Genomic DNA, 8,218 nt, shown 5'->3' with positions numbered 1-8,218 from the left:
GTAGCTCCCCACAAAAAAAGAAATATAAAACCCCAAACTTCAATAATGCCAATCCTTTATGCTATTCTCTATTTTTCATGTGAATTTAACACATATTTATTAGAAAACTAGCACATGTTAACATCAACTTGAATTCCTGTGAAGAAAAAGACATTATAGCCAGATTGACAGACAGATAGATGAATAGATGGCTGTCTGGCTGTATTGACGAATGGAAGGTTGGGTGAATGGACAAATGGACACTTCATAGATAGGTTTATGTATGTGTGTGCATATATATGTGTGTGTGTGTGTGTATACATACACACATAAACAGATAGTAGTCACAATATTCTCTGTAGGACTAAAATACACCACATGTGATTGTTAATTTCAGGAAACTTACACTTCTTTCTATCATCTAATCCTGTCTTCACAGAATTTTTTCTATTTAATAACAAATGGTGGATTGCATAAAAAGATATACACAAATATTGGGGGAAGACTGCATGGTAATTTTGACATTAAATGCTAATGGTATTTGTGAAGACAGTGCCTATAGCTGGGAATTGATCACCAGTTTTTAGTTATGTACCACATGAAACAAATATATTAATGTCTTTTCCAAATGAAAGGTATTTGTTCCTTTCCCGTAAATGAGAATCACTGTGTTAAGTGAGAAATGGATGATCTACATTCCACATGGATGGAATGGCTCTGTATGTGATGAGGTAGAAAACTGGAATCTAGGGAAACAGTTTAAGCAGAGGCTGTTGGAAAATCACCAGATGCTTAAACACAAATATTTTGTTTCCTTGGAGAGGCACCGCATTCTACATATAGCACGGTCCAGAAAAGAGATTAGAAATAGCAGAGACAGGCCTTATTTATAGAGAGGTAATACCTTCCCCCAAGCTTCCCTCCTTTCTACTTCAGTATGGAGGGAGCCAGAATGTTTGCTTTGGCAAGACATATACTAAAATTGGAATGATACAGAGATTACTATGGCCCTTGTGCAAAGATGACATGCAAATATATGAAACCATCCATATTCATCAGTGACGGGACATATTCAAAGTGCTGAATAAAAAAAGACAGTCAACCAGTCAACCGAGAATTCTATGTCCAGTAAAACTATTCTTCAAAACTTACGAAAAAATGAAGATATTCTTAGATAAACACAAACTGAGAGAATTTGTTGTCAGCAGACGTGCCCCACAAGAAATACTAAGGATTAAAGTGAATCTTTTAAGTTGAAATGAAAGAACACTAGGTATTAACCTGAATCTACACAAAGAAATAAAGAGCACTAGTAACAGGAAATACAAAGGACAGTATAAATGCATTTTTGTAACTCTTTTCTTCTCATATCTGATTAAGAGGCAACTACATAAAATGATAATTATAATACCGTGTTGATGGACTTACACTGTATAAATGTATAATTTGCATGACAATAACAACAAACGAGGGAGAAAGTAACAGGAGTTTGTCGGAGCAAATTTTCTACATACTATTAAATTGTTAGTGTTTCTCTGTTCTAGATTATTTTAGTAAAATGCTAATTATATTCCTCAGGGCAGCCACTAAGAGAATAACTTTTAAAATACAGTAAAAGAAACAAGGGAAATAAAATGATACACCAGAAAGTATTAATTTACCACAAAAGAAGGTAGTAATGGAGGAACTGAAAAACAAAAACATACACATAGAGAAAATATTGCAAAATGTCAGATATCAATTCTACCTTATCAGTAATTACATTAAATGTGAATGGATTAAAAACAGATTGGCAGAACAGCTTTTTAAAATGATACAATTATAAGCTATCTAAAAGAGATAAACTGGAGATTCAAGGATATAACAGATTCAAAATTTTAAAAATGAGAAAAGGTATAACTTGAAAAAATAAAACAGAGTTGGGGTAGCTATATTAACATCAGGCAAAATAAGACTTTAAGACAAAAATTGTTACTAGAGACAAACAGGGATTATTTTATAACAACAATCCATCAGGAAGATATAACAATTATAAACATATATGTACTAAAAACAGCCCCAAAATATACAAACGAAAAACTGGAACTGGAGGAGAAGTAGACAATAATAGTTAGTTAATAGATTTCAACATCTCACTTTCAGTAATAGGTAAAACTAGGCAGAAGATCAACAAGGAAATACAAGACATGGAGAGATCCAGAGGTTTCCATGAACTTCTAGAGGAGGACTCAGGCATAGCTTAATAGTAAGCCACAGAGCCACTACACCAAGGTGGAACACACCTGCATTAGTCAGAGTTCTCCAGAGAAACAGCCAACAGAATATGCACGTAGAGTTAGAGAGAGAGAGAGAGAGAGAGAGAGAGATTGACATATTCTGAGAAATTGGCTCTTGTGATTGTGGAGACTTATTAAGTCCAAAATCCATAAGGGAGGCCAGCAGGCTGGAGGCTCAGGGAGGAGTTGCCATTTGTGTCCAATGGCTGACTACTGGCAGAATGCCTTCTTGCTCTGGGGGTCAGTCTTTGCTCGATTAAGGATTTCCACTGACTATATGAAGACCACTCACATTATAAAGGGTAATTTGCTTTACTCACAGTCCATGGATTTAAATATTAATCTCATCCAATAAACAAACAAACAAAAACTTTACAGGACCATCCAGAATAATGTTTGATCAAGTATTTGGACACTGTGACATAGCCAAGTTGACACACAAAATTAACCATCACAGGACCCCATTGCTAAATTGGGTAGATGATGTGGCTGAGACTCAGAGAGGTCTCCCAGCACAGCAAGACCTGAGGGGGGCCATTGACAAGAGAAGATTTCTGGGCCATGGTAGTCTAGGAGAACCAACCTGACCACAGTTTTATCTCATGAGTTATAAGAGGCCAGGGTGGTGGTGGCGACTGGGTGACTTTGACATTAAATGCTAATGGTAGAGTGGAGTGGCAAAGGCAAGCAAGGAACCTGAAGACAGCTAGCACAGGCTGAATCCTTGGATATGAGGACTGTTTCTATTGCACTCTTGGAGTTAGGTAAATTCCTAAGCTCCTAGGCAATTTTGTGGGGAGCAGTAGTGGAAGAAGGAATAACTATGAAATACTGCACATTGATAGGGAGGCTAAGTTACCTAAAGCATTTGTAGGGTTTCTCAACCTAAGCACTATTGAAATTTTGGACTGGATAATTTGTTGTTAAGGAGAGATGTGCCTGGCATTATAAAATAATTTAGGAGAATCACTGGTCTCTTCCAGTGAGAAGTCAATAGTACAAGTTGTGATTATCAAAAACGTATCAAGACACTGTCACATGTTCCCAAGGGGACAAAATTACTGCAGTTGGGAACCATTGGGTTTAGAAATGTGACTAATTAGAAATTCTCTAGTAGGCCAGGTGCAGCGGCTCATGCCTGTAATCCCAGCACTCTGAAAGGCCAAGGCAAGAGGATTGTTTGAGCCTAGGAGTTTGAGACCAGTCTGGGCAACATACCAACACTCCATCTCTAAAAAATTAAAAATTAGCCAGACGTGGTGGCATATGCCAGTAGTTCAGCTACTCGGGAGGCTGAGGTGGGAGGATTGCTTGAATTCAGAAGTTGGAGGTTGCAGTGAACTATGATCACACCCCGGTACTCCAGCCTGGGCAACAGAGCAAGACTCTGTCTCAAAAAATAACAACAAACAAACAAACAAACAAACAAAAAAACCTCTAGCAAACAGTTTTTATGTGTGTGCATGTACATGTGTGTGTTTGTGCGTGTGTCTGTGTGTTTTGACAGGAGCACTTACTGTTAGCTAACTCCTAAAATCAGGGAGGAAAAGTTACTTTTATTACCCATAAGAGATGGGTGTTTAGTTAGTTAATGGTGGTCAAAGTGATGGTTTACAATAGTGAAAGCTCTAACTCCCGCATCTTGGGACGACTCTTGAACATTTCTCTTTGAGCTGTCTTTCTCAGATCCTGCTCAATGCAGTAAAATTACCAGAAGCAGTTTTGAATTCAACTTTATCAGTAATAAAAATGTTTCAGCACTTTCATTTTATGTAAATTATTTGGTAGGTCCTCAGTTTGCTGTTAGTAAGAAAATAATTTGCCACAGATTGTTTTCTTTTAAGAAGAAAAGATTGATTTTCAATTATATTGACATATTTTGTTAGAAAATGGTTTAGATACCAGTCTTACCGGCATCACAATCTCCTAAAAAACCCTTGCAAAATCCTCCATTCTGGTAGGGGCAAAATTGACATCACCATCGCTGGCATTAAAATAAATGTCTTACATCTACCAAGAACGTTTGTAATCATGTGTTTTACTTTTAGATTTTATCTTGATCCTGACTTAGCAAAGATACGCATAAGACTTCACCTGAAGAGCCATGCCTTCAAAATACAGATACCAAAATATATTATCTTTGTAGGACTCTTTATTTATTTACTTTATTTTTCTTTTCTTTTTGGTTTCCTTTTATGCTAATAGAAACCTGATATTATCCCCACATAAACATAATCAGCAGTTTAAAAAAAACATTATACAACGTGAAAAAAAGATCTATATTTTCATGCAATGGTTATGTACTCAGGATGAAAAACATGCTTGCCAAGTAAAGGCATTAACACATTTTCAAGTGACTTCTCAAGTGCAATTTTTTTCCCTTGGCTCAGCATTTCATTTTTACAGCATCTATTAATCAAGCCTAAGCAGCCTTTAAATCCCCAATCCCTACTTCAGATTACCTCACAATGGCTGCCCACTTCTCTCATTGTCTCCAGTACTATCTTCCCTTGCATCCATTGTTTTAATTCAGCTTTTTGCTGTACACCTTCAATCATCCCAACTCTACTATCCTTTGAGAACAGAAGCCATCGGTTTTTAAAACTGTAGAACAAGGACTAATGTTTATACTTCCAAAGGAAATTCACTGAATAATAAAGACCATTTAAGAAATGCAAGGAAAAATTGATTACTCCAGAATTCAGAGAAACCAATCTGGACTGTAGAAGAACAATTTATTCCCTAGAATTGGCAGAGAGTGAAAGGAAAAAGACTACTAAATTTATCTTTGTTCTTCACTGCATTTGAATTTTAAAACTCACAGAATCTAAGAAGCATTTAGCTAAAGAAGAGGAAAAGAGACTGGCTATAGAAAATAGCATCCCCCCATTAAAATAAATATTTTAAGAAGCTAAGGATATGTAAAAAGATATGTAAGATGATCCTCCCCAAAAATAGTATAAATACAATGATGCAAGGAATCAAATACCTTCTCCACTGAGAAATCATTTGACCAAAATGTTTTTACTATTTCACAGAGGTAGAAATCCATTAAGTGGTTAACTATTTTCTTCTCTGTTCTTATTCTTAAAAGTAACTGCTAAATTGCTAAGGGTTTAAGGCTAAAACTGATTAATCTCTTTTTCTCAGATACTTGTCATCATTCTGAATGTTATTATTCTACAGGTCCCCTTTGTGTGTCCCCATTAAAATATTAATACTAAGATCTAATCTTGAGAAATATATACAGAAATCAGAGGAATCTCAAGGTTGTTAGAAACCATTTTAAAGGCAAGAACAAACTCATCTCTGAAACTCAAGCTTCCTGAATTTTTTTTCCACAGCAAGACTTAAAATAATATCATCTCTTGCTCTGTCCTGATTTTTGAGAGATTTAAGATACTAAAACATTACTTCCTGTGTGAGATTTACAGACTACTATTCAAAATTCATAAAATATTACTTTTCTTGAATAGCAGTGTGTGCACTTCTACAAAGACACTGTCTGTTCATTATGTCCACTACCCCAAATCTAACATTATGCTTTTTGAAAGTGACAGTAAATTGCTTCCAGATACAATTTCTTCTCATTTTTTTTCAGGGATAATGCAAAGAAAAGCAGCAAATCAAAGAGGAAAATGGGTTAATTTTATGCCAATCATGAAACCTAGTGACAGGTGCTGCCATATGTTGCAACAAGATCTCTTGGCCATGGGTCATTGCTTTGAGGGGAACTAACGAATGCTTGCAGTGCTGTGACACACCACAAGCCCCCCTGGGACCCCGTGCAAGATCTCATGACAGGTATGGAATTAACTCATGGCATCACGGTATATTCCAAACATGACAGTTCCCAGATTAGTTGCCACTTAGCGCAGTGGGGATTGTGGGAAGAACTGTGACATCTAGTAAATGATTTCAGTGGGATCTCCTATGGGCCATAAGGAAAACCATCTCCAAAGAGAATGTTTAGAAAGGTTAAAATCATAGAAGGCAGTGGTCAAATACATAGATGTTAAGCAAAATAATTCCATTTTGGATATTGTAACTTTAGTTTGCTTCCTGGTCTAATTTCCATAGAGCAGATGAATAAAGTATTCAGTATTATATTTTGAAGAGCTCTTTCTTTCTTTCTTGAGCTGGAACAAGAGTTTCAGTCATGAGTTGAAGAAGTACTGGGCAAACACGCTTCCTTCCAACTCACATGTACAAGAGCACGTGCACACACACACACACAAACACACACACTCTACACTCACACACTCTACATCATTGCCTAGCGCAACAAAACGCAAATGCCCAAAGGCTAACTAAATTTTGTGATTTCATTATGTGCACAGATGTAAAATCTGTGAACTGTAACTATAAAACTTCTTGTTATGGGAAAGAAAGATGCTAGAAGAGCAAAGCAACACCTTTGCCTTATATAATAAATGAATGCCACACAGGCTTACTTTACTGATTTCTGAGTTAATTCCCGTTCCAATATTACTTCCAAATGTCATACCAAAGATAGGAAAATGAGAAAATGGGGAGAAGGCAAAAATAAGCAAATTTAACATTTAGAAATAAAGTCACATAAAGAAGATATTTATTTTCTTTGGATTCATAACATAAAAACAACATGTAAGTTCTGAATGCCACTTTTTTGCAGTTTTCCCAGCATAATGTAAAAGAAATAAATCATAAATAAGTATGGTGATTATAGCTTAAAATACAAGCAATTTGTCTTTCTGAAAAATGATAAAAGTAACATGTGAAATGAATGTGGTAGAGCAGAGAATGAGAAAATACACAAGATTTCATGCTGTGTTCTTCTGTCAACAGTCAAATTAAGTGTATTGGTATTATTTGCATATACAGATACAGAATGTTAAATTTTGGTTTCACAGTCTGGGCACTAGTTACTCACTCCTCGTTCTTTAATTTGCTTTTTTAAAATGTAAATTTCCTCTAGAATGTCTTTATGATCCCAGAATCCTAGAATGATGAATATTATCAATTAATTCTAGGACTGAGAGCACCTTAAGATTTTATCAAATAGTATCTTTCAGTTTCCAAGCAGATTCACAATATATTTTTTTATGATTCATAAACATTTAGTGCATATTATAAATATTCATAATTTCCTTCAATGAATACATGTGTAACAAACACCATATAACACATACCATGTATCAAGTACTGTTCTAAGAAGTTTACAAGTAATTCATTTAATCTTAGTAATAACAATAATCCTACTAAGTAGGTACTAATACTATCTCCAGTTATCAGATGAGATCACATGGGCACAGAGAAGACAAATCATTTTCACAAATTACCAGCTAATAAGTGAAATACTTTGGAAATGAACCCCGATAATATGGCTCAGAGCCTATACTCTTAACCTCCATGCCATGATGTCACCGAACTCCTTTCCAGGTCAGTGTATGATAACCTTTCTTATCATAAGATGTTCCTTGGGACTTAAGTTCTTCTTGCTAGTGCCTTTTATTGAAACCTCATGGTCAAAGACAATTGAGTCACTGGATTCCAATAGCTATAATGACCCAGCCAACTTTATAACACACCAACTTTTTTCCAAGCAGGCTAAATTCTGCCCTTCCCCATCCCAAGCCCCCAAAAAATCCGTGAAAGAAGGCTATGAAAAGCAGTGTTTTATTAATATCTGCCTTCAGAGCTACAGCTGATTCATTCAATATACTTTATTAACTATCCATAATGTATATACATCATATATATTATACACATTTGATATAGTGATAAATTAAACAGACATGGAGATCTTTACCTTCACAGCATTTTAGATAGGTGGAGAAATTATATTATAAAAGTATAATAAGCATGAAAATGAGTATATAATATTTAATTTTAAATAATTTTTAAAAGAATATGGCCAGGCACAGTGGCTCATGCCCATAATAATCTCAGCATTTTGGGAAGCTTAGGCAGGAGGATTCTTG

The 8,218-nt window shown here is 35.5% G+C and overlaps 1 non-coding gene across 1 annotated transcript; it reads left to right on the top strand.

Annotated features, from left to right (window-relative positions):
* Nucleotides 1–933: 933 nt before the first annotated feature.
* LOC138388865 (U6 spliceosomal RNA) lies at nucleotides 934–1,035 on the top strand. Its single transcript, XR_011234341.1, has one exon. It is a non-coding gene; the product is annotated as a U6 spliceosomal RNA (small nuclear RNA).
* Nucleotides 1,036–8,218: the final 7,183 nt, after the last annotated feature.

This window comes from Eulemur rufifrons, chromosome 7 (genome assembly GCF_041146395.1).
Source record: "Eulemur rufifrons isolate Redbay chromosome 7, OSU_ERuf_1, whole genome shotgun sequence".
In the NCBI taxonomy this organism is placed as follows: domain Eukaryota; kingdom Metazoa; phylum Chordata; class Mammalia; order Primates; family Lemuridae; genus Eulemur; species Eulemur rufifrons.
The sequence above is the reverse complement of the archived record's forward strand: the minus strand, read 5'-3'. Positions and strand labels throughout refer to the sequence as shown.